This window comes from Schistocerca piceifrons, chromosome 10 (genome assembly GCF_021461385.2).
Source record: "Schistocerca piceifrons isolate TAMUIC-IGC-003096 chromosome 10, iqSchPice1.1, whole genome shotgun sequence".
NCBI classification, from domain to species: Eukaryota; Metazoa; Arthropoda; class Insecta; order Orthoptera; family Acrididae; genus Schistocerca; species Schistocerca piceifrons.
In genome coordinates this window covers 92,101,849-92,129,529 of record NC_060147.1, presented here as the reverse complement: position 1 = coordinate 92,129,529, position 27,681 = coordinate 92,101,849, and the positions used below count along the sequence as shown (strand labels likewise).

Genomic DNA, 27,681 nt, shown 5'->3' with positions numbered 1-27,681 from the left:
CATACCCTAATCACAAGTAACCCTCCATATTTATCTGTTAGCACTATATATGATGCCAGGTAATGTCCTCTAGCCATTCGCAAAGCCTTCCATAGGATAGCCACAGGGTATAACGTCATTCGTTAATCAAAATCACTCATTTCCACTTGTGTCTTTCTTCACACAAAGTGCGGCTTATTATTGATTACAGAATGAGGAGCTACTCGGCCGTTCTTTTATATCACGAATGATCCATTCCGCTGATTTATTGCGACTTCTTTTTACAACCGCCCTCTACAATGCTCGTCGGTACACGGAGTCTGTCTGGTCCTTGATTTTGCTGTGGTCGTTCCTTGACGTTTCCACTTCAATCACATCACCAACAGCCTACTTGGGCAGGTTGAAATATTCCAGACGGATTTTTTTACTCTGGCGACATCCAGTTACTGACCGAATCATTCTGCTGTTTGTGCTTCTCTTCTGACAACGCAGTACTCCCCGCCTCCTATCAGTTTAACAAGCCACAGCTGCAAAATACTAACACGAATTCTTTACAGACGAATGGAAAAACTGATAGAAGCCGACCTCGCGGAAGATCAGTTTGGATTCCGTAGAAATGGTGGAACACGTGAGGCAATACTGACCCTACGAATTATCTTAGAAAATAGATTAAGGAAAGGCAAACCTACATTTCTAGCATTTGTCGACTTAGAGAAAGCTTTCGACAATGTTGACTGGAATACTCTCTTTCAAATTCTGAAGGTGGCAGGGGTAAAATACAGGGAGCGAAAGGCTATTTACAATTTGTACAGAAACCAGGTGGCAGTTGTAAAAGTCGAGGGGCACGAAAGGGAAGCAGTGGCTGGGAAGGGAGTGAGACAGGGTTGTAGCCTCTCCCCGATGTTATTCAATCTGTATGTTGACCGAGCAGCAAAGGAAACAAAAGAAAACTTGGGTGTCGGTATTAATAATCCATGGAGAAGAAATAAAAACTTTGAGGTTCGCCGATGACATTGTAATTCTGTCAGAGACAGCAAAAGGACTTGGAAGAGCAGTTGAACAGAATGGACAGTGTCTTGAAAGGAGGATATAAGATGAACATCAACAAAAGCAAAACAAGGATAATGGAATGTAGTCTAATTAAGTCGGGTGATGCTGCGGGAATTACATTAGGTTCAAATGGCTCTGAGCACTATGGGACTCAACTGCTGAGGTCATTGGTCCCCTAGAACTTAGAACTAGTTAAAACTAACTAACCTAAGGACATCACAAACATCCATGCCCGAGGCAGGATTCGAACCTGCGACCGTAGCGGTCTTGCGGTTCCAGACTGCAGCGCCTTTAACCGCACGGCCACTTCGGCCGGCAATTACATTAGGAAATGAGACACTTAAAGTAGTAAAGGAGTTTTGCTATTTGGGGAGCAAAATAACTGATGATGGTCGAAGTAGAGAGGATATAAAATGTAGACTGGCAATGGCAAGGAAAGCGTTTCTGAAGAACAGAAATTTGTTAAGATCGAGTATTGATTTAAGTGTTAGGAAGTCGTTTCTGAAAGTATTTGTATGGAGTGTAGCCATGTATGGAAGTGAAACGTGGACGATAAATAGTTTAGACAAGAAGAGAATAGAAGCTTTCGAAATGTGGTGCTACAGAAGGATGCTGAAGATTAGTTGGGTAGATCACATAACTAATGTGGAGGTATTGGGGAGAAGAGGAGTTTGTGGCACAACTTGAGTAGAAGAAGGGATCGATTGGTAGGACATGTTCTGAGGCATCAAGGGATCACCAATTTAGTACTGGAGGGCAGCGTGGAGGGTAAAAATCGTAGAGGGAGGCCAAGAGATGAATACACTAAGCAGATTCAGAAGGATGTAGGCTGCAGTAGGTACTGGGAGATGAAGAGGCTTGCACAGGATAGAGCTGCATCAAACCAGTCTCAGGACTGAAGACCACAACACACACGACAGAAATAGGTATCTCTCTGAACTATCACCATTATGCTCATGCACTAGCTTGGAAAGAGGTTTATCCAATTCGCAATGTTTGTGTAGTAGATACACGACAACGAATCCGCGCCTGCCGCTTACGAACGGCCGAACTTCAGCACGTGGTAACCTTGATTACGAGTCAACTGTTCAGAAATTGTACGTTAAACCAGGCACAAATGTAAGTAATTTTAATGGTGCAATAGCAGAATGATTTTGCCGTCACGAAATAAAATTAACTCGGCAAGGCAGAAACCCTCCCGAGGAGCTAAGAACTGTACTCACCAACCACTAGCTGCAGAGTGTCCTTTCTCAACGGAGCTTCGCCTGACTACCGGTGCAACGGAAGCTACCAGAGGGGTAGGCTTCCGCCACCAACCTGACAGACAGACCAATCTCAGACTAAAAGGGGTAAACCTCTCTGTCCAGGTACTGGGATCCTAAGTTGGCCATCCTGTGATGCCCTCCAAACGAGAAGTAAACATCACCTGCTCCTAGCAGACGACAACCAACTCAGCGTCCCCCACGAAAGAAACCCGAAACTACTCGTAAAAACACTCATTCAGTCACATTTACGCACACACAGGGTAGGGTGAAGGGAAAAGCATAATAAATACAGGTCATGATTTCCTATGGAACACAAAAAAATCAAACATAATATCATTTAATAAGCCTTACTTCGATTGCTCAGTCTTTCTGGGAGAGTTAATATATTAAACAGCAATCAGGCGGTGGACAGAATGGGATGCGACTCCACAGAGGCGTTTCAACATTGCCGTATCGGGTACTTTAGACCTGAGTGTGTATCATGTATTTTCAGTTAATTGCAGAATGCGAAGTTTCTTTCTATTCCTAACTGTTGCGTGGAGCTAGGGCCTGCTTTTATCGACTCGCGCTCGGATCGACGGAACTCGATTGTCGAAGCGATATACTAAAGTCATCAAGATTGTGCTGCAACATTTATATCGTCGAGGTTGTTTTCTCGTTAGATTCCTAACAGTACTTGTTCACTCTAACAAAAAAAAAACCTTTAAATTTTTTTACGATGCTTTCGGGAGCTGATGTTTGAAATTCTTTTGTTTAATCTCAGTGGTACGAACCGCAGCCATAGTTAGACACTTATCGTTTAAAAACAAAGAAGCAAGTAATACACCAACTGTGGCGGTTCGTCTCCGCATTAAATAAATCTCTTATCCCCCATGAAGCAGCGGACACGCTCTTGTCGGATTTTACTGGGCCGGAGAGTTTCAGTATGCGGGAGCACGAAGCCCGACCTGTCAGAAGAAAAAAATATTCAGGGCACGTTGTGGTAAGGCGTGCAATTAAATAAATGTCCAAACCGGGCTACTTCGGGGCTCGCCCGGTAGCAGAATTTCGACGGAAAATTTGTAGCCCCGCTCACGGTCCAATTACGTACTACTGTTTTCACGTGGCGCTTCCCGTGTCCTGCGGGCGTCACATCAGAATTAGTTTGGCGGGTATGCCACATGTCCCTGATTGGTACGAAAGTGTGCATGATTTGGAAAAGAAGAAGAAAAAAGCACATAGTCATAAATATAAGTGGCGACTTTTACATGTGTGTTAACGACGCAAAGGTAGACCGAATCTGAAAGTTATGTACCATCATTCACATGAACTATATGTTTTGTGTTACTTTGCTATCTAAAACACATCTTTATTTTGAAAACTTAATTGTATTTACAGAATTAAGAGCTCAAGCTGCACAATAGTCAAGATTGCTGCACGAACTAGCTAGGCTGAGTGCCTTCCCCAACACAAACTTCAATTCATTTTTCCCTTACATATTGTCACTACTGCCAGGGCTCTCCAATATTGGCAAGCTCCCTAACATCCGCTTCGAACATTATCGTAGATAATAAAAAGAGACATAATGTTTCCCTAAGACATTTAAGATCTATAAGCTCACTAATAGTACAAGGACGTCCCATTACGCCGGCCGAAGTGGCCGTGCGGTTCTAGGCGCTACAGTCTGGAGATGCGTGACCGCTACGGTCGCAGGTTCGAATCCTGCCTCGGGCATGGATGTGTGTGATGTCCATAAAATGGTTCAAATGGCTCTGAGCACTACGAGGTCACCAGTCCCCCTAGAACTTAGAACTACTTAAACCTAACTAACCTAAGGACACCACACACATCCATTCCCAAGGCAGGATTCGAACCTGCGACCGTAGCGGTCGCGCGGTTCCAGACTGTAGCGCCCAGAACCTCTCGGCCACTCCGGCCAGCGTGATTTCCTTAGTTTGGTTTAAGTAGTTCTAAGTTCTAGGGGACTGATGACCATAGATGTTAAGTCCGATAGTGCTCAGAGTTATTTGAACCATTTTTGAACGTCCCATTACGTCCAATGTTGCGATGCTTGCCAATATCGGAGAGCCCTGGCAGTATTGACAATATGTAAGGGAAAAATGAACTTAAGTTTGTGTTGGGGAGGGCACTCAGTTTAGGTAGTTCATGCAGCAATGTTGACCATCGTGCTCTGATAGTGTAATGGTCAGCATTTCTGCCTAGCAAGCAAGCAAGAAGAGCCGGGTTCGAGACCCGGCCGCAGCACAAATTTTAATTCATTTCCTTTGCTTCAATCATTTTCCACTATAGATTGTTATCACAGTATTTGTTAAGTAAATTAGACGTTTTTATGTTATTTCTCTTTATTTATTAAATTTGATCATAGCTGCCGGAGGCGGTGGCCGAGCGGTTCTAGGCGCTTCGGTCCGCAACCGCGCGGTTGCTGCGGTCACAGATTCGAATCCTGCCTCGGGCATGGATGTGTGTGATGTCCATAGGTTTAAGTAGTTCTAAGTTCTAGGGGACTAGTGACCTCAGATGTTAAGTCCCATATTGCTCAGAGCCATGTCAACCATTTTTTTTTTTATCGTAACTGAAAGAGAGAAATGAAAATATAAAGGCTATCAAAAATCTACAGATTTTTCCCTATACTATTAGACAAATTAACACTCTTTTTACTACACAAAATAGAATCTGGTTGAGAGAAACAGAATCCTATATTAGTGGACGCCTTCAAACGTTGCGATATTTCATAGTCAAATTTGAGACACGAAAACAAGATGCAGATTACATCAGCTCCTGACACTTACATGCAGGAGAACGGAAAATGATGATTCTATGTCGTCGTAGAGATAAACAGTCATGGTTAAAGTGGGGTCTAATGATGTCTTACAGTTTATACTGACTTTTATAGAAAAGTAAGAAGAACAGGAAACAGAATGCCTTTTTTTTTTTATCTCTCTTCACGAACATCTACAGGTCAAAAATGAAGCAGATTCCATCCCAATAGTAACACGAGAAATTGGTTACTTCCCTACTGCAGCGCTCTTATTAATAAGAGAAATGTCTTTTTCGTTTAATTTAAAAAAGTATTTTTTCCACAGATGCCAGATCCATAACTCCTGGGTATTTTCCAGTAATTTTTCTATGGTGCAGACATGTCTGTAGCTCTATGAAGTCGTCTTTCCTCCACAAAACTTAGCCAGTATATAATCTCCGGCGCCTACATGTGCTTTGTCAATCATTACAATAGGATATGGTGTGGATTATCCAAACAGATCGACCTCTACATCTACATCCACATACATACTCCACAATCTAGCATACGGTGCGTGGCGGAGGGTACCTCGTACCACAACTAGCATCTTCTCTCCCTGTTCACTCCCAAACAGAACGAGGAAAAAATGACTGACTACGCACCTCTGTACGAGCACTAATCTCTCTTATCTTATCTTTGTGGTCTTTCAGCGAAATGTAAGTTGGCGGCATACGCGCTGTCGCCACTCTTGAATGAGTTATCAAGAGTCCTCAGCTTCCTTCCCTTTTTTGTGTGCTTGCCGCAGCTTCGATCAGATGCATGGATATCCCGCTTTTGGCCTACTCCGTTCTAGTTTGTAGCCTTTTCCCTTCCAACAATTTTGCTGCTGGCAGTGTGGTCTGCCACAATTGTGTTGCTGGACTATGGGAAGGCCGGCAACGCGCAGTGCACCAGTGTGCGGCCGGTGGTTGCGACGTAGGCAACATTGTAGCGCATTTGGAAATGGTACGGATGTATCATATTTATGGATTATACTGACTGCTTACTAATTATCTCCATATAACAAATGTGTCAATAATGATCAATTCACCAGATAAAGCACAGTGTCCTGTGTGTGTGTGTGTGTGTGTGTGTAAATTTGGCAGATATGTAATCAATATGTGGCTAATGTTCTAGAAGTACAGGCACATTTATTATCAGTCTGAAAGAGTTGTTCGTCTAACTGGAAAACAAATTATGACTAACTGTTCCTCAACAATTCTAGCAGAACTGACAGTACGAACGTTTGTGGTAGGCATGGTTTTATTATTAACTAGTTTAGTACCCGCTGCTTCGCTCAGGTGGCTGTATGGTCTGCACAGATCTTTTTTGTTTTCCTGTAATCGAATTTTTATATTGTTCACAGATTGCAACGTCATCTAAACTTTGCACGCTAATGAAGACTGTAGAAGCCTGTTCTTTTCCGAATGTATTTCTGACCAAAAAGCGATTCTGGCAGCTGGAGTAGAAGATCTTAGTTAATGCTGGCTTTTCAGTTCTTGCGATGATATTTCCACTGAAATTTTCATCCCGTAACACATATTTATTCAGAAATCAAATACACATCTCCGTAGATTTAGCTTTAAAAATGATTTAATATAACGACTTTTTTTCGTATAAATTTTTGTCCCCTTACGGATTGAAGTTCCAAAAACACTGAAGTACATATTTTTTTGAAAACAAATTCTAATAGAGAAGCCAGATAGCAATTTCCATACATGTGGCTTTAAAAACGCTTGATTAGGACTTAAGTAAAGATTTTTTCCCAAAACAAGTTATCAGACACTATTGTAACCTTCGTGGCTGAATTTCCTAAAATGCTGAAGCACATACATTAATTTCTGACAGAGAATTCAAATACCAATTTTTGTAGTTCTTGCTTTAACGCCGATGTATTTTCAACAAACTTTTCATTCCAAACTTAGCCTCCTTGTTGTGAAATTTCGAACAATCCCTTAGTAAACGGTGTCCACAGTACAAGGTCAACACCCACTGCAAATTTCACTATATACAAAAGGCAATCAGTTTTTGGAAAGTTTGGGGTGTATCAGTTTTAGGACACCTTACCCTACACATCATAATTAATATTGCTGAAAGCAGAGGATAAAAGAAGCAAACATGTGGACCCCCAAACGAGCCGTTTGTGGGATAATTGCTGATGTGCGTCTGTGACCAGCAACTGGCTCCAATACCGGTATCAAATATTGTTCTACTCAGTACCAATGTGCTTGAAATATAAACTTTACAATCAATTAGGTTACCTCAACAACAAAGGAAATATTAAATATAGTTGATAATGGCGTGTTTATTGCTGTCAGAAGTACTTTGCCTTGTAGATAGTTCCTGTGAGTTAGTGTGGGTAGAGGTTAATTCGACAATCAGAGTAAATGAATAATTTTTTCAACCCCAACTAAGGTGATGGAATCGTCGGACAGTTCAAACAAAACTTGAGTCCCATTTCAAACACGTACCTGAGTGATACAATTATAGTTGAAGACACCTCAATTTACCTCGATATGCTGGCGAAAATATACTTCTATAGTCGCCGTTAGGCATAAAAGATCACTCATAATTGATCTAAACGCAGTCTATGAAAATTATTTCGAGCAATTAGTCCACGAGCCCACTAGAATAGTAAATGGTTGTGAAAACACCCTTGACCCCTGAGCGAAATATAATCTTGACCAGATAAGGAGCAACCTGACAGATACAGGTATTACTAAACACGAGGTTGTTGTAGCCAGAGATCTAAACACACCTATTTAAAAGTGCAGATAACTTCCCAAGAGACAATCTACACTCCTTAAAATCTGACTTTGTAAGAATAAACCAGATGTGGTTTGAATTCACAGAAGTAGTATCGACCGCAGTTGAGAGACATATACCAAATAAATTAATAAGAAATGGTACTGATCCCCCATGGAACACCGAATATGTTAGAACACAGTTGAAGACGCAACGAAAAAACCCTGCAAAATCTCCAAGATTGGCGAAGTTTAACAGAAGCTCGAAGTTTAGCACGAAATTCAACGCGAGACGTTTTTAATAGTTTCCACGACGAAAATCTGTCTGAAAGTCCACAGAGAATCTTGTCGTATGTAAATTACAGCGGTGGCAAGATGCAATCAATACCTTCAGTGTGCGATAATGATGACAGCGCCACTAAGGAAGAGTTACTAAACTGGATTTTCGGAAATTCCTTGACAAAAGAAGACGAAGTAAACATTCCTGAATTCAAATCAAGAACAACTGCCAATAGGAGTAACTTCGAAGTAGATGTCCTTGCTCTCGCGAAACATCTTAAAACACTTAGGCAAGGCTTCTGGTCCAAGTTGTATGCCAGTCAGGTCCATAGTCAGCAATCATGTATACCAGCTCCCTCGTCCAAAAATCCGTGCCCAGAAACGGGACACTTCCACAGCCACACCAGTATCCAAGAAAGGAGGAATCCGCTGAATTACAGAGCCACATCACTAACGCCGATTTACAGTAGGATTTTGGAACACATCCTGAGCTCTAACATTATGAATCACCTAGAAGAAAGTGATTTATTGACAAACGGCCAACACGGATTCAGAAAATATCGTTCTTGTGAAACGTGACTAGCTCTTTATTCTCACGAAGTAGTTTTTTCTAGAGGGGACGTCAAATTCATTCCGTATTTGTAGATTTTCGAAAGTATTTTGACACTGTCCCTCACAAGCGACTTTTAATCAAATTTCTCAGTCGTATTCGTGATTTCCTGTCGGAACGGTCACAGTTCGTAATAACTGACAGAAAGGCATCGAGTAAAAGAGATGTAGTATCTGGAATTCCGGAAGTGTTATAGTCCTTCTGTTGTTGCTGCTCTTCTACATAAATTGTTTAGGAGACAATATGAAAAGTCCTATTAGACTGTTTACTGATGCTAACCGCGGTAAAGGAGGTAGAGAAGGATGGTCGTTATTAACACGAACAATCAATTCATTCTTCCTTTCTTGTCGTAAGGGTTTAGAATCGAACTCCCAAGTATAAAACAACTTCAAACGTCTGATCACTCCCCGAACGACTTAATCTATTAAATAGATGACGTTAAGCATGTAGGTCAGGAAAAGTTTAAGCCGGCCGGTGTGGCCGAGCGGTTCTAGGCGCTTCGGTCTGCAACTGCGCGACCGCCACGGTCGCAGGTTCTAATCCTGCCTCGGGCTTGGACGTGTGTGATGTCCTTAGGTTAGTTAGGTTTAAGTAGTTCTAAGTTCTAGGGGACCGATAAGATCTGAGGCCAAGTCCCATAGTGCTCAGAGCTATTTTTGTTTATTGATGAGGCTGTCATTTAAAGTCGTCAGACAATCAAATCGCACTGAAAAATGATTTTCACAAGATATCTGTATGGTGCAAAAAGTGGCAGTTGAGTCTAAATCATGAAAAATGTGAAATCACTAACATGAGAAGTAAGAATAATACTCTAAATTTAATTTGCACGTTAACTCATACAAATCTAAAGGCTGTGAAGTCAACTAAATATTTAGAGATTACAATTGGAAATAAACTGAGACGATCACATAGATAATGTCAAGGGGGAATGCAACCAAAGACTGCAATTTATTGGTGGAACACTTCGGAAACGCGTTAGACCTACTGAAGAGTGTGCTTACACTACGCTTGTCCGCTCTCACGTGGACTTTTGCTATGCGGTATGGGATCCGCTTCTGATGATTATGTTTCGTTTGTGGGGTGCTCAAGTGCGCGGTTATTAGCGACCGTACAAATTCCTAATGTTTACACAGTCCAATATCGTCACTTTCGCGAATGATGAGGACAACACAAACATCCAGTCCGTGGGCGGGGAAAATCCCCAACCCAGCCGGGAATCGAACCCGGGCCCCGTGATCCAGTAGACTACAAGCTGCGGACGGATCCGCGTCAGATAGGATCGATGGAAGGAATCAGAAATGTTCCAAGAAGTGCAGCTCGTTTTGTACTATCGCGAAACTGGAGAAAGAACGCCACAGCTCTTCTTCTTTTGCTACTGCCTTTGTCTGGCACGGTTAAGTACGGATTTGTTGTGGTTAATTTTAAGGGGTTGCCAGATACCCTTCCTGCCACCACCCCATACACACCGTGAGGGGATTGGTGTACCCTGGCTGTCTGCATCTAGTGTAAATCACGAAATAGTGCGAATGTGTTTCAAATATCTGTGACTCGTGTGACTGAAGCGCGGCTTGGGGACCAGCCCGGTATTCCCCTAGTGGGATGCGGAAAACCACATCCAGGCTGGCCAGCGCACCGGACCTCGTCGTTAATCCGCCGTGCGATTGAGATCTGGGGCCGGCGCGCCTGCCCGAGTCCAGGAAGCAGCGCATTAGCGCTCTCGGCTAACCTGGTGGATCAGAAAGAACGCCACGTATGTGATCCGTGAATTGGGGCGGCACTCCTTAAAACAAGGGCGTTTTTCACTCTGGAATGAGCTTCTCATGAAATTTCAAACACCAACTTTCTTCTCCGAATGCGGTAATATTTTATTGATGCCCACCTACACATGTCATAATAACATAAAGAGAAATCAGAGCTCGCAGGGAAATATTTAAGTGTTCGTTTTTTGCGCTCGCTATTCTGAAATGGTCCGCAGCTCGTGGTCGTGCGGTCGCGTTCTCGCTTCCCGGGCCCGGGTTCGATTCCCGGCGGGGTCAGGGATTTTCTCTGCCTCGTGATGGCTGGTGTTGTGTGATGTCCTTAGGTTAGTTAGGTTTAAGTAGTACTAAGTTCTAGGGGACTGATGACCATAGCTGTTAAGACCCATAGTGCTCAGAGCCATTTGAACCATTTTTTTTTCTGAGTGGAACGGTAGAGAAATTATGTGAATGTGTTTCGATGATCCCTCCACCGGGCTCTTAACTGTGAATTGAAGTCGTGTAGATGTAGAGACGTGTCAAAAAAAAAAAATGGTGAAAATGGCTCTGAGCACTATGGGACTTAACATCTGTGGTCATCAGTCCCCTAGAACTTAGAACTACTTAAACCTAACTAACCTAAGGCCATCACACACATCCATGCCCGAGGCAGGTTTCGAACCTGCGACCGTAGCGGTCACGCGGTTCCAGACTGAAGCGCCTAGAACCGCACGGCCACACTGGTCGGCTGAGACGTGTCAAACTGATGTTTTACACACGGGAGTGCGATTCCTTAACGAATCGGGGGTGGGGGTACTGGCGAAACTTTGATACATTAAAAGTTCTATTCCGGTATACTGATAATTTTTACTAATGAACCGTCTGACAGCAACTGAATAAAACACAATTTTAGTGCCATACGCGTTTCGCCTTTCTTTTCTGCAAGGCATCATCAGTGGCCTGAAATATGTACATATGTTAGCTATTTAATTTACATTTTTTTCAGTGTGCCTATAGGTTATAAACAGTTCTGGTGGTTGGTATTTCCTATTAAATAGTAATGTTTTGAACTGTACTTACAGGTTGCGTGGACAATTTCTTACATATTACGCTCTTGTTACATTTTTGGTGTTGTTCTTCTTCTTCTGAATGCCAATTTGTGGTTTTTTGCCCACATTCCACAGCACTATGAACTGAACGCTTGTTTCAGTGCAATGTTTTGGTTTCTGTTGCCGACTGTCAAATGTTATTGCCAAACTTTCGAGTGTAATTATTGAAGTATCTGTGGTCTGTTCGTGTATGCATTTGTGTGTGCGTTTGTGTATGTGTGTGTGTGTGTGATATATATATGTATTTTGTGGTGTGTGTGTTCAGATGGTGTGGGGAAGAGTTTTTTTGTTTAATGTTATCATTTCCTTTATTAAGTGTAGTAGGGAGCCTGTGCTGATGTGTGTTTGTTCATTTATCACATCTTTGTTTTCTGCTATAGCTTTCTGGATGTGGAAGTTTTCTTGCGTTTGTATAAGATGTTTGTCATGGTTGCTTATTCTCATTATTTTCATTTCTTTTCTATGTTTGTAGGATGATGGTTATGGTGTTTTAAATGCTCTGCAAATGTGGAATGGTTTGTTTCATACTTCCAACATCTGATATGTTCTTTGTATATAGTTTAAAAATTCGTGCACGTCATTCCTATGTATACTGCATCACAACTTTGACATTCAAGTTTATATATTCCTGATTGTTGGAATTTGTCCCTCTTGGTAGCGGGCTGGCTGAGGTGTGATTGGAGGGTTTGTCCAGGCTTATATGCTATTTTGAAGCCCTGTCTCTTTAGGATGTTTGCAACTCTGTGTGTTAGTTTATGTGTGTAGGTCCTGGTGTACCATTTGGTTCTTTTCTGTGTGGTTTTGTCATTGTGTGTGTTTGTTGAGTGTGTTTGTAAGTTTTCAGCTTGTGAGTTCTTTTGTATTGTGGAAATGTTGTTTGTTTTTTATTTGTGTTTTTATTTTTTGATTGAGCCTGTGTACCACATGTGTGTCATACCCGTTGTTCCTAGCTATTTGTATGATTGTGCTCATTTCTTGTTCATAGTTTCTCTTGCTGAGTGGGATTCTGTTTAATCTATGTAACATGTGTCTTAGTGCTGCAAGTTTCTGGCTGTGGGGGTGGTTGGATGTGGAATGTATTATTGTGTCTGTGGCAGTTGGTTTTCTAAAGATGTTAAATGTGTATTATTCAGTTGCTGTCAGACAGTTCATAAGTAAAAATTATCAATATACCGTAATATTACACGCAACTGAGGAAGACAGGACTAAAAAAGTTGAAAATATCAAAGTTCTGTTTACGCGCACACAAAATTTAACTTTCTACTGTGTCATTCTTGTGAAGTGTCAAGTCTTCTTGGAAGCAGATCTGCCTCCGAAATATTCCCATCCATCTCGGTAATGTGAGGCAGCTACTCCGTCGCCGTGTTTTGTCGTACCGGCAGAAAACCTGGCAGAGGCGGGCGAAGCTCGCTGCTCTGGCCGTGATCTCCGCCGCGTGCGGCCTACACAGAGGAAGAGAGGGAAGGGGGGGGGGGGGGGGGCACACACTTTTCGCAAAGTTGTTCCTGCGTTGGGGTGGGGGGAGTTGTTGGCGCGGAGTTTTACAGGCCAGGCCGCGGGCTGTTGGCTCAACTGGCGCGCTAGGGAACTCGCTACACGCAGCGCCCGAAGAGAAATTCTCTTCACAACAGCACAGTTTCCTGCAACAGGCGGCTGCAGACAAGGCTAGCGTACAACAGCCTTCGTTAAGGATATGCTATTAACTGACTAACTGTAATTACTCTCCTAATCGGTTATAGATATACTGACATATACACTACTGGCCATTAAAATTGCTACACCAAGAACAAATGCAGGTGATAAATGGGTATTCATTCGACAGATATGTTACACTACAACTGACATGTAATTACATTTTCACGCAATTTGGGTGCATAGATCCTGAGAAATCAGTAGTAACGGCCTTGATACGCCTGGGCATTCAGTCGAACAGAGCTTGGATGGCTAGTACAGGTACAGCTGCCCATGCAGCTTAAACACGATAGCACAATTCATCAAGAGTAGTGACTGGCGTATTGTGACGAGCCAGTTGCTCGGCCACCACTGACCAGACGTTTTCAGTTGGTCAGAGATCGGGAGAATGTGCTGGCCAGGGCAGCAGTCGAACATTTTCTGTATCCAGAAAAGCCCGTACAGGACCTGCAACATGCGGTCGTGCATCATCCGGCTGAAATGTACGGTTTTGCAGGGATCGAATGAAAGGTAGTGCCACGGGTCGTAACACATCTGAAATGTAACGTCCACTGTTCAAAGTGCCGTCAATGCGAACAAGAGGTGACCGGGACGTGCAACCAATGGCACCCCATACCATCACGCCGGGTGGTACGCCAGTATGGCGATGACGAATACACGCTTCCAATGTGCGTTCACCGCGATGTCGTCAAACACGGATGTGACCATCATGACGCTGTAAGCACAACCTGGATTCGTCCGAAAAAATGACGTTTTGCCATTCGTGCACCCAGTTTCTTCGTTGAGTACACCATCGCAGGCGCTCCTGTCTGTGATGCAGCGTCAAGGGTAACCGCAGCCACGGTCTCTGAGCTGATAGTCAATGCTGCTGCAAACGTCGTCGAACTGTTTGTGCAGATGGTTGTTGTCTTGCAAACCTCCCCATCTGTTGACTCAGGGATCGAGGCGGTTAAATTTCGCGTATATAGCAATTTTAAGGGCCAGTCGTGTATTTCACGTTGGCTCAAGAGTGGACATACCAAACGCGACCAGTCACAAATCTCAAATTTGCCTGCAGATGCTCTGTGGGTATTATGTCCGCCCCAATAGCTGAATAGTCAGCGCGTTGGAGTGCCACACACGGGGCCCGAGTTCGGTTCCCGGCTGGGGCGGGGGATTTTCTCCCCTCAGGGACTGGGTGTTGTGCTGTCATCTCCATTGTCGACACTCAAGTCGCCCATTGTGACATCACACTCAATAAGGCTTATGCTTGACGGCCGGGAACTCCGGGCCACCTACGCCATACGATCATTTCCATTTTGTTGGTATTATATCAGCGAGAAAATGCTCCAATCGGAGCACAAAAAATGCGAAAGTGTTCCTCTTTATTTAAAAGACAGACTGAAAAGTAGAATATCAGTTGCCTCATTCTACCTTTCTCTGCAACTTTAAAAAATTTTCCCAAATATTTTGGCGCGCGATCATATTCGCGCTCTTTTTAACGTTCAACTCACCTCTAAATCCCACGAGCTCCCGCGACTGTAACACGCTCGCAGTTATTACTCCATCGCTGTAATAGTTTATGAATTGCGGTATTCATTTTAGTCTATGTTTGCACAAACGAGTTCAGCGTAGCGGCCTTGTTGCTTCTATGAGGAAAGCTAAGAAACAAACCGTCGCATGAGAATATGATCTGTATCACATCTTCCCCTGGAGATGTTAGATTGTGGCCGGCTGTTCAGCTGAGCACGTCTGTAAACCAAAAGCTGCAGGACTTAAACGACTAGGCGCTTCAGTCTGGAACCGCGCGACTGCTACGGTCGCAGGTTCGAATCCTGCCTCCTGCATGGATGCGTGTGATGATCATAGGTTAGCTAGGTTTAGGTAGTTCTCAGTTCTAGGGGATTGATAACCTCAGAAGGTACGAGGTGCATTCAAGTTCTAAGGCCTCCGATTTTTTTTTCTCCGGACTGGAAAGAGATAGAAACATGCGCATTGTTTTAAAATGAGGCCGCGTTCATTGTCAATACTTCCCAGAGATGGCAGCACCGTACGGCAGATGGAATTTTACCGCCAGCGGCGAGAATGAGAACTGTTTTAAATACTTAAAATGGCGACGTTTTCCTTACTTGAACAGCGTGCAATCATTCGTTTTCTGAATTTGCGTGGTGTGAAACCAATTGAAATTCATCGACAGTTGAAGGAGACATGTGGTGATGGAGTTATGGATGTGTCGAAAGTGCGTTCGTGGGTGCAACTGTGTAATGAAGGCAGAACATCATGTGACAACAAACCGAAACAACCTCGGGCTCGTACAAGCCGGTCTGACGACACGATCGAGAAAGTAGAGAGAATTGTTTAGGGGGATCACCGAATGACTGTTGAACAGATCGCCTCCAGAGTTGGCATTTCTGTGGGTTCTGTGCACACAATCCTGCATGACGACCTGAAAATGCGAAAAGTGTCATCCAGGTGGGTGCCACGAATGCTGACGGACGACCACACGGCTGCCCGTGTGGCATGTTGCCGAGCAATGTTGACGCGCAACGACAGCACGAATGGGACTTTCTTTTCGTCGGTTGAGACGTGGATGCCATTTTTCAATCCAGAAACAAAGCGCCAGTCAGCTCAATGGAAGCACACAGATTCACTGCCACCAAACAAATTTCGGGTAACCGCCAGTGCTGAAAAAATGATGGTGTCCATGTTCTGGGACAGCGAGGACGTAATCCTTGCCCATTGCGTTCCAAAGGGCACTACGGTAACAGGTGCATCCTACGAAAATGTTTTGAAGAACAAATTCCTTCCTGCACTGCAAGAAAAACGTTCGGGAAGGACTGTGCGTGTGCTGTTTCACCAAGACAACGCACCCGCACATCGAGCTAACGTTACACAACAGTTTCTTCGTGATAACAACTTTGATGTGATTCCTCTTGCTCCCTACTCACCAGACCTGGCTCCCAGTGACTTTTGGCTTTTTCCAACAATGAAAGACACTCTCCGTGGCCGCACATTCACCAGCCGTGCTGCTATTGCGTCAGCGATTTTCCAGTGGTCAAAACAGACTCCTAAAGAAGCCTTCGCCGCTGCCATGGAATCATGGCGTGAGCGTTGTGAAAAAAGTGTACGTCTGCAGGGCGATTACGTCGAGAAGTAACGCCAGTTTCATCGATTTCTGGTGAGTAGTTAATTAGAAAAAAAATCGGAGGCCTCAGAACTTGAATGCACCTCGTGTAAGTCGGCACAAACACAGAGAAGCCCAAAGCGGTCAGAAAACCAGTTGCACGTCGTCTGCTGCGACGACCGACCGAATGACGAACCAACGGTCGTCCCCACTCAAGTCAGGCACGGAAAAAATCCCAGTACAAATCGTCAACTTACAACTCCCATAGTGAACAGAGCCATTTGAATCCATGCACCATGACTAAAAATATGTAGGTCAGTCTTGTGATTCTACCTGTTGCGCTGGCATAAATGAGCATTCCAGGGGCTGATTTCCAACACGACAACACTCGGGCCGTACCGCTGTTGTAACCCAACAAGCTCTACGGAGTGTCGACATGTTGCCTTGGCGTGCTCGAACACCAGATCTGCCTCCAATCAGGCACGTATGGGACATCATTGGACGACAACTACAGCGTCATCCACGAACAGTATTAATCGTCGTTGCATTGACCGACCAAGCGCAACTGCCGTGGAACTGCATCCTACAAACTGACCTCCGGACCTGCACGTTTACATGCTTGTATTCAACATTCCCGCGGTTCCACAAATTATTAATGTGCTCGAATATCACATTTCCAATGGCTTATCTCGCGCTTACATTAACCTGTGATGTTGCAATCTTAGTTACTGAGGTATGTTCCCTCAAATTTATTCCGGAATTTTTTTTTGTCATCGGTCTTCTCCCTGGTTTCATGCGGCCCGCCACGAATTCCTGTGCTAACCTCTTCATTTCAGAGTAGCACTTGTAACCTACGTCCTCTAGTATTTGCTGACTGTATTCCAATCTCTGTCTTCCTCTACAGCTCCCTCTAGTACCATGGATGTCATTCCCTCATGTCTTAGCAGATGTCCTATCATCCTGTCCCTTCTCCTTATCAGTGTTTTCCACATATTCCTCTCCGATTCTGCGTAGAACCTCCTCATTCCTTACCTTATCAGTCAACCTAATTTTCAACATTCGTCTATAGCACCACATCTCAAATGCTTCGATTTTCTTCTGTTCCGGTTTTCCCACAGTCCATGTTTCACTACCATACAATGCTGTACTCCAGACGTACATCCTCAGAAATTTCTTCCTCAAATTAAGACCGGTATTTGATATTAGTCGACTTCTCTTGGCCAGAAATGCCTTTTTTTGCCATAGCGAGTCTGCTTTTGATGTCCTCCTTGCTCCGTCCGTCATTGGTTATTTTACTGCCTAGGTAGCAGAATTCCTTAACTTCATTGACTTCGTGACCATCAATCCTGATGTTAAGTTTCTCGCTGTTCTCATTTCTACTACTTCTCATTACCTTCGTCTTTCTCCGATTTACTCTCAAACCATACTGTGTACTCATTAGACTGTTCATTCCGTTCAGCAGATCATTTAATTCTTCTTCACTTTCACTCAGGATAGCAATATCATCAGCGAATCGTACCATTGATATCCTTCCACCTTGAATTTTAATTCCACTCCTGGACCTTTCTTTTATTTCCATCATTGCTTTATGGATGTACAGATTGAACAGTAGGGCGAAAGACTACATCCTTGCCGTACACCCTTTTTAATACGAGCACTTCGTTCTTGGTCGTCCACTCTTATTATTCCCTCTTGGCTTTTGTACATATTGTATATGAAATTACAATGAAATAAAATGAACGCCCTTGGCTGCTTACAGGAGTTGACGTACGTCAACGGGGACAGATGAAAATGTGTGCCCCGACCGGGACTCGAACCCGGGATCTCCTGCTTACATGGCAGACGCTCTATCCATCTGAGCCACCGAGGACACAGAGGATAGTGCGACTGCAGGGATTTATCTCTGGCACGCCTCCCGCGAAACCCACATTCTCAACGTATTGTCCCGCCCTACATTCGTAGTGCCCCCGCCCATTACGTTGCAGATTCCCGTAAGTGTTCGGGCTCTGTTTGTGCATTCGCACAGAAGAAGAAGATGGTCAAGTGGTCGGTGAGCCTTAACTATATATTTACCAAGATGGTATCTGTTCTTTCGGACATACCATCTTTGTAAATATATATTGTATATGACCCGTCTCTCCCTATAACTTTCACCTACTGTTTTCAGAATTTCGAACACCTTGCACCATTTTACATTGTCGAACGCTTCTTCCAGGTCGACAAATCTTATGAACGTCTCGTTTCTTTAGTCTCGCTTCCATTATTAACCGCAACATCAGAATTACCTCTCTCGTGCCTTTACCTTTTCAAAGCCAAACTGATCGTCACCTAGCGGATCCTCAATATTCTTTTCAGTTCTTCTGTATATTATTCTTTTCAGCAACTTGGATCCATGAGCTGTTAAGCTGATTGTGCGATAATTCTCGCACTTGTCAGCTGTTGCTGTCTTCGGAATTGTGTGGATGATGCTTTTGCGAAAGTCAGATGGTATATCGCCAGACTCATATATTCTACACACCAACGTGAATAGTCGTTTTGTTGCCACTTCCCCCAATGATTTCAGAAATTCTGATAACATTCTGCCCATCCCTTCTGCCTTATTTGATCTTAAGTTCTCCAAAGCTCTTTTAAATTCTGATTCTAATACTGGATCCCCTATCTCTTCTTCTATCACATCAGGAAATCTTCCCCTTTATAGAGGCTTTATTCTTTCCACCTATTCGCTTTCTTCTCTGCTTTTAACAGTGTAATTCCCGTTGCACTCTTAATGTTATCACCCTTGCTTTAATTTCACCGAATGTTGTTTTGACTTTCCTGTATGCTGAGCCTGTCCTTCTGACATTTATTACTTTTTCGATGTCTTCACATTTTTCCTTCAGCTATTCCCTCTTAGCTTCCCTGCACTTCCTTTTTATTTCATTCCTCAGCGACTAGTATTTCTGTATTCCTGAGTTTCCTGGAACATTTTTGTACTTCTTCCTTTCATCAATCAACTTATTTCTTCCGTTACCCACAGTTACCTTCTTTGTACCTATGTTTTCCTTCTGTGACGGCCCTTTTTAGAGATGTCCATTCCTCTTCAACCGGACTGCCTACTGCGGTATTCCTTATTGCTGTAACTACAGCGTTAGAGAACTTCAAACGTATCTCGTCATTCCTTAGTACTTCCGTATCCCACTTCTTTGCGTATTGATTCTTTCTGACGTCTTCAACTTCAGCCTACTCTTCATCACTACTATATTGTGATCTGAGTCTATATCTGCTCCTGGGTACGCCTTACAATCCAGTATCTGATTTCGGAATCTCTGTCTGACCATGATGTAATCTAATTGAAATCTTCCCGTATCTCCCGGCCTTTTCCAGGTATACCTCCTCCTCTTGTGATTCTTGAACAGGGTATTCGCTATTACTAGCTGAAACTTGTTACAGAACTCAATTAGTCTTTCTCCTCTTTCATTCCTTGCCCCAAGCCCATATTCTCCTGTAACCTTTTCTTCTACTGCTTCCAGTACAACTGCGTTCCACTCTCCCATAACTATTTGATTTTTATCTCCCTTTACATACTGTATTACCCTTTCAATATCCTCATACCCTCTCTCTATCTCTTCATCTTCAGCTTCAGCTTGCGACGTCGGCATGTATACCAGAACTATCGTTGTCGATTCTGATAAGAACAACCCTATCACTGAACTGTTCACGGTAACACACACACTCTGCCCTACCTTCCTATTCATAACGAATCCTACTCTCATTATCCAATTTTCTGCTGCTGTTGATATTACCCTTTTCTCATCTGACCAGAAATCCTTGTCTTCTTTCCACTTCACTTCACTGACTTCTACTATGTCTAGATTGAGCCTTTGCATTTCCCTTTTCAGATTTCCTAGTTTCCTCACCACTTTCAGGTTCCTGACATTCCACGTCCCGACTCGTAGAACGTTGTCCTTCCGTTGGTTGTTCAATCTTTTTCTCATGATAACTTCGCACTTGGCAGTCCCCTCCCGGAGATCCGAATGGGGGACTATTCCAGAATCTTTTGCCAATGGAGAAATGATCATGAGACTTCAATTGCAAGCCACATGTCCTGTGGATACACATTATGTGTCATTAATGCAGTGGTTTCCATTGCCTTCTGCATCCTCGTGCCGTTGATGATAGCCGATTCTTCCGCCTTTAGGGGCAGTTTCCCACCCCTAGGACAAGAGTGTGCCCTGAACCTCTGTCCACTCCTCCATCCTTTTTGACAAGGCCGTTGGCAGAATGAGGGTGAATTCTTATGCCTGAAGTCTTCGGCCGCTTATGCTGATTATTAATCAAAATTTAAGCAACGGTGGGATTCGAACCCGGGACCGAGGACGTTTTGATTACGAATTAAAGACGCTACTCTACATATATTTAGGCGTAGTGACTTTTTTCCCTTGTCGTATGTGTGTTTTTAGCCCCAATAGACACACAGAGATTTGTATGCGAGCGGCATATATCAGTGTTTTGGGGTTAGCAGCTTTGTTCTAAGCACGTTTTCGAGCGGTCCTGAGGGTTCGAGGTGACGCCAGAGCCTGTGAACACCCTTTCTGTGCTGCCTAAGGGACACATCTAGCGATTGGGGAGCAGATCACGAACAGTGTTTGGAGAACTCGAGTCCCCGAGTGCAAATCGAATTGCGCGCCCCCGCGCGGGTTGGCAATATTGCTCCGCCGGCTAACAGGATTGGCGGCTCGTTAAACGGCGTAATGTGATTGGCGGCGCGAAGCGAGACGGCAGCGCGTGCAACCTGTCCGCCCCATTAGCCCGTCTAATGGCCGCTTCCCGCCTCTCTCCAGCCGCCCCACACCCGCTTCGCCCGCCTGCTGTACTTACTGTTAGTGCAGTCGGCGTCGCTCCTGCTTGCAGAGACCATTACGGAGCTGTCCCTTTACCGCCGCTCGCCTGTTTGTTGACCGTTTGCCTGGAGTAACTTGGGAGAGTACTGCAGCTAATACAGTTTCCACCAGTCCTCTTACTTGTTGCCGAACCGGATTGTAATATTCAAACGTATTTGTCTGAAACCCGCAGGACAGGACAGGTAGTTGGAATTGTGGAAAGAGGCCAAAACGTCAGTTACACTCGAACACATATAAATTTATTTATTCGGCCAAACACTACAGTATGTGGTGTCACCGCCAGACACCACACTTGCTAGGTGGTAGCCTTTAAATCGGCCGCGGTCCGGCAGTATACGACGGACCCGCGTGTCGCCACTATCAGTGATTGCAGACCGAGCGCCGCCACACGGCAGGTCTAGAGAGACTTCCTAGCACTCGCCCCAGTTGTACAGCCGACTTTGCTAGAGATGGTTCACTGACAAATTACGCTCTCATTTGCCGAGGCGATAGTTAGCATAGCCTTCAGCTACGTCATTTGCTACGACCTAGCAAGGCGCCATTATCATTTGCTATTTATCTTGTGATGCATGTACGGTCAGACCGATGTTCACCAATTATGGATTAAAGTTAAGTATTCCAGCAGCAACGTAACTTATTGGCTATATTAATTATATTGTCCTGTTCCAGACCTAACGCCAGCCTGCGTGAGCTTAACGCGTGCTTTTCGGCTACCAATCATAGTGGCTTGGCTGTCTTGCCAACATTCAGACGCCATAAACAATATGTAGGAGGCAGAAGGCCTCGCGTTAACCAAGTTCTACAGTTTGGCTGAAGGCCCAAAATCTAACACTTGAAAAGCAACAACCTTAATTTGAAGACGGCTGAAGGCTCATGATTTAATACTCAAGGTAAAATTAAATACAAAAACACAAGGCAGAAGGCCTTATCTTCAGTTAGGATGAAGGCCCCAAACAGTCCTATGCTCGAAAGACAAAGATCCTTAATTTAAAAACTGCTGAAGGAGCCACGACTTAAAACTCAAGGTAAAATAAATTTAAACAACACAGCCTTATCTTAAATCAGGCTGAAGGCCCCAAACAGTCGAATACTTGACAAGCAATGAACTTTAATTTTAAAACGGCTGAAGCCCCATTACTTAAAACACCACTAAAAACAATTCAATTTTAATTCAAAACCATCGGCTATGAGCCATACAAATACACACAACAGAAAATAAGAAAAGGCAGTGCAGCTAACGGAGCTCAGAAGTTTCGGGGGTCGGCCAGCACTTGAAATACTAACGATCACTTAGGTGATACAGGCAGTCGGCCCAACCATTCTGGATCCGTCGACAACCCAACCAACAGACAGACAGTCAACGGACCCACCACAAGGTAACTTGCGCTCCACTCGACCAGCACACAACCGGGAGTTCAATGCAAACGTAAAAGGCATGGACACCCACAACCAGGTATACATTAAGCTGTCGAACTACACACTGTGCTGGACAGCGACAACACGCTGAGGAAATGACACTGCCTGAATTTACGTCAACGGCCAGGGCAGGTAACCGCAGCATTAACGGCGACAAGGCAGAAAATTTCGCTGGTGCACTTCAATTGCAAATAACCAAATACAGTTAGAATTCACCAGATGGTGGCTAAACCTTCGGCAACTCGAACACACACGTTGTTGCTCGCAGGAATGTCCCAACAACGAGAACCAGACAGCACAATTTGAACAGTCTTTACTTGCTGATAAATTAAATCCAAACTCAACTTTCGTATCCCGGGTCGGTGAGCCACGGACCTCGTAGCAATGGGAACAGCCCCCACACACTTCGACACTGCATAGAGACTGCCAGCAGTCCAAGCCAAACTATGCCCTGTGGAGATTTCCTCCACGCCACTCGCACACAGCACAGCCGAAAACTATAAGCAGCAGACCAAAGATGGTACAAGGTGCGAATATCGATACACATCGCTACTGCCTCTCACGGAGAGAGCGAACAACATTATAATCACAATAACCGCGGGAAACCAAACACACAATAGGAACCAAGGTTTAAACCAACGCACAACATGAGCCCAACACAGTATATAAATCAAAGTCACCTGCCTCGTATGTTCGGGATGGTCTCAGGAACTACAGTAGGAATTTTGATATGGCTCTCACAGATTCACGAAGAAGGTTTCAGTAACACCTGCTAAGCCACTGGACCAATTTAAACCAAACTTTGTACACTTATCACTTATTATCGGAAAAGAATGGATAAGGGGATAAGAGCCGCCTAGATGTAAAAGGGGTAGTGGTGAAAAAGTAGTCAACGATGCGTGAATCTCCAGACTTTTTTCTCGCTAACAATCTCCACTATATGATGAAAGGAAATAAAGTTCATCGCTCACAATATTTTCGCTGTTCACATGAATTTTTAATTTATTAGTTCTTTACTGCTAACTATCTTCCCTACACATTTCGCAGACAACTTCCACCCACAACCGTGAGCGTACCTGCATAATTACAACAAAGAGCTAAAGAAACTGCTACACCTGGCTAATATCGTGTAGCGCCCCCGCGAGCAAGCAGTAATGCCGCAACACACGGCATGCTCGACTAATGTCTGAAGTAGTGCTGGAGGGAACTCACACCATTAATGCTGCAGGGCTGTCCAAATGGTTCAAATGGCTCTAAGCACTATGGGACTCAACATCTGTGGTCATAAGTCCCCTAGAACTTAGAACTAATTAAACCTAACTAACCTAAGGACATCACACACATCCATGCCCGAGTCAGGATTCGAACCTGCGACCGTAGCAGTCGCGCGGTTCCTGACTGAGCGCCTAGAACCGGTAGACCACCGCGGCCGGCTGGGGCTGTCCATAAATTTGTGTGAATACGAGGGGGTTGGAGATTTCTTCTGAACAGCACGTTGCAAAGCATCCCAGATATGTTCATTAATGTTTATGTCTGGGGAGTTTGGTGGCCAGCGGAAGTGTTTAAACTCAGAAGAGTGTTCCTGGAGCCATTCTGTAGCAATTCTGGACCTGTGAGGTGTCGCATTGTCCTGCTGGAATTGCCCAAGTCTATCGGAATCCATAATGAACATGAATGGATGTAACCTTTGTTGATCCGGTATGGACCATGGGACAACGGTTGGCATGTATTTCTTGATGCAATAATAAACCAACAGACATATGTATTGTAGAAATTTATTTTATGTCCTTATGTGTTACCAGTTTTGGCGTTACATTGATGCCATCTTCAGGTCCCACACGTCAGAGTCTGTGTCGCCTGGCCACCGAGAGCTGTTGCAGGACGATTGATTCACGGATCCGGTTATATGGCTCCTACCGTGTATAGCGATTTTACGACTATGACGTGTGGAGCCTGAAGATGCCATCAATGTAATGCCTAAACTGGTAGCACATAAGAAGTTCATGAAATAAATTTCTACAATACATACGGTTGTTGGTAAATTATTGTATCAAGAAAAAATGAATGGATGTAGGTGATCAGACAAGATGCTTATGTACATGTCACCTGTCAGAGTCGTATCTAGACTTATCAGATGTCCCGTATCACTACAAATGCCCCACACCATTACAGAATCTCCACGAGTTTGAAAAGTCCCTTGCTGATGTACAGCGTCCATAGATTTAAGAGGCTGTCTCCATACCCGTACACATCCAACCGCTCGATACAATTTGAAACGAAACTCGTCCGGTCAGACAACATGTTTCCAGTCGTCAACAGTCCAATGTCGGTGTTGATGGGCCCAGGCGAAGAGTAAAGCTTTGTGTCGTGTAGTCATCAAGGGTACAAGAGTGGACCTTCGGCTCAGAAAGTCCACATCGGTAAAGTTTCGTCGAATGGTTCGCACGCTGACACTTGTTTATGGCCCAGTATTGAAATCTGCAGCAATTTGCGGAGGGCTGAAATTCTGTCACGCCGAACGATTCTCTTCAGTTGTCGCTGATCCCGTTCTTGCAAGATCTTTTTCCGGTCGCTGCGATGCCGAAATTTGATGTTTTATGGGACTCCTGAGATTTACAGTACACTCGTGAAATGGTCGTACGGGAAAATCCCAACTTCGTCGTTACCTCGGAGACGCTGTGTCCGATCGCTCGTGCGCTGACTACAACACCTCGTTCAAACTCACTTAGATCTTGATAACCTGTCATTGTAGCAGTAACCGATCTAACAACTACAGCAGACACTTGTTGCCTTATTTAGGCGTTAGCGTCGCATTCTGCCTGTTTATATATCTCTGTATTTGAATACGCATGCCTATGCCAGTTTCTTTGGCGCTTCAGTGTATTATTTGTATGATACACAGTTCAGGAGATAGGACGCCTGAAAGCGGAACTCAGGCCGCCCAGCACAACGGGAGTGTTGTGCGGGTCGTATCGACATACCTCGCAGGGGTTACCTATGCAGGTCGCGACTGAGCGCAGAAAGAGAAAGAGAGAGAGAGAGAGAGAGAGGAGGAAGATGAGGCACATGTAGAAAGGGGAAAGAGGAAGGGATGGACAGAGAGAGGTAGGAGGCGGTGGAGACAGGGATGAGAGGCAACATGTAGTGCGGGTAGTATCAGCAGGCTGTGCAGGGGCTACATGCGCAGGTGTATGAAAGGGGCGAGGAGATAGTGTGAGAGGGGGAAAGATGAGGTAGACAGAAAAAGTGAAAGGAGAATGAAGAAAGAGGCAGATGGCAGGATGAGGTGGACACAGAGGGCTGGGGGTAGAAAATTTGTGCCATGTATGTAGTGAAAGGCTAGTTTATAAATACTGGGTGTATCAAAAAGAATCATCCGATTCTACAAAAAAAAAAAAAATAATAATATTATGTTGTTTGAGATATGTGCTTGAATAACGTACTGTTGGAAAGAGCAAACTCTCGAGTTTAACATATAGTTCCCGCTAGTTAGCAGCAGTGTGCGCTCACTTCAGTTCACGTAAAAATGGTGTCGGGACAACAGAGAGCATTTTGTGTTTTACGTTTCGCGCAGTGTGGGTCAGTAATAACTGTTCACTATGACTTTCGTACTAGGTAAGGTGTGGATCCTTCTACAGCACTGAGATTTAGACGATGGCATGAGCAATTCCGAGAAACAGGTTGGTTGTGTGAAGGCAAATCACCGGGCCGTCCATGAGTGTCTGACACAGACGTCTAACGCATCCGCCATAGTTTCACAATGAGTCCGCAGAAATCCGTCCGCCGTACAGCTCGATAGCTCAACATGTTCCCGATGTCCGTCTGGCGTGTGTTGCTTCGACGTTTACTCACGAAACCATACAAAATTCAGCTACTGCAAGCTCTTCGTTAAGGTGACGTGTGGAGTTCCGTAATATCGTTCTTGGCAGGATGGAGTATGACAGTTTGCTTCCATGCTTAACGTTTAGTGACGAGGCAACATTCCAAGTAAATCGGAAGGTGAATCGTCATAATGAGAGAATATAGGGTATGGAACAACTACATAAACTTGTACAACATGGGAGGCACTCTGTAAAATTTAACGTGTTTTGTGCAGTTTCATGAGAAGAGGCGTATGGTCCATTTTTCTTTGCCGAACACTGCTACAGGAAGCATATATCTCGATATGCTTGAGAACTTTCTTTTCCCACAGTTGGAGACTCATTTCGAACGACTTCATTTAGCAGCAGAATGAGACACCACTATACTGGGATCTGGAAGCGCGGAAATGTTTAAATCAAAGGATTACTGAACGATGGATGGGCCGCACTGGACCAAATGATTCAGCCTTACATTGCTGGCCTCCAAGCTCACCGGAGCTGACTTTATGTGATTATTTCTTGCTGGGGTTTATAAAAGACTCTGTTTACGTGCCTCCGTTGCCAACAACAGTGAATGAACTGAGATGTCGCATAAGAAATGCTGTCGAAGCTGTAACTGAAGACATGTTTGCTGCAGTGTGGAAACAATTTGAATGGCGCGCGCATCTCACTGGTGGATACCGAACACCTACGAAAAAAACTTTTTTTGGGTTTCCCGTTCATACAAAATTGATTTCGTATGTTTATTAATTTGAAAAACATAGACGTGCCAAATCGGATGATTCTTTTTGATATGCCCAGTATTCCTTGCAAATAGGCTGAGCTGTGATGAACTCAACGAGTACGCCCACTGCTATGGAAAAATTTCATTATCATCTACAGGTAGCAGTGAATGGCAGAACTCCTTGCAATCATCCTTTCAGGCCATAAGGCTCCCTGGCACCTTTGTCCCAGTGGGAGCTACCTGCAATGCTGGAGCGAGCTGCGACGCAGGACGTATTTGATATTAAGCTGACAAGAACAGATCTTTTGGTATTGTTTAAGGAGGTGCTCAACAGTCTTAGTGCTGCCTGTGTGAAACCAGATGGGTCACTAATCTTTCATAAAAGCTCATGGACCACAACTTAAACAATATTTTATGTTCACTGTCTGTTTGTTGTATAAATAACAATATCCTGAAAT

At 44.2% G+C, this 27,681-nt stretch overlaps 1 protein-coding gene and 1 non-coding gene across 3 annotated transcripts in view; both read right to left on the bottom strand.

Moving 5' to 3' along the window:
• LOC124718993 overlaps positions 1 to 27,681 on the bottom strand; it is a 661,726-nt gene that overhangs the window by 71,533 nt on the left and 562,512 nt on the right. The gene's annotated exons all lie outside the window — the stretch shown is intronic.
• On the bottom strand, positions 18,140 to 18,213 carry Trnat-ugu. Its single transcript has one exon. It is a non-coding gene; the product is annotated as a tRNA-Thr (tRNA).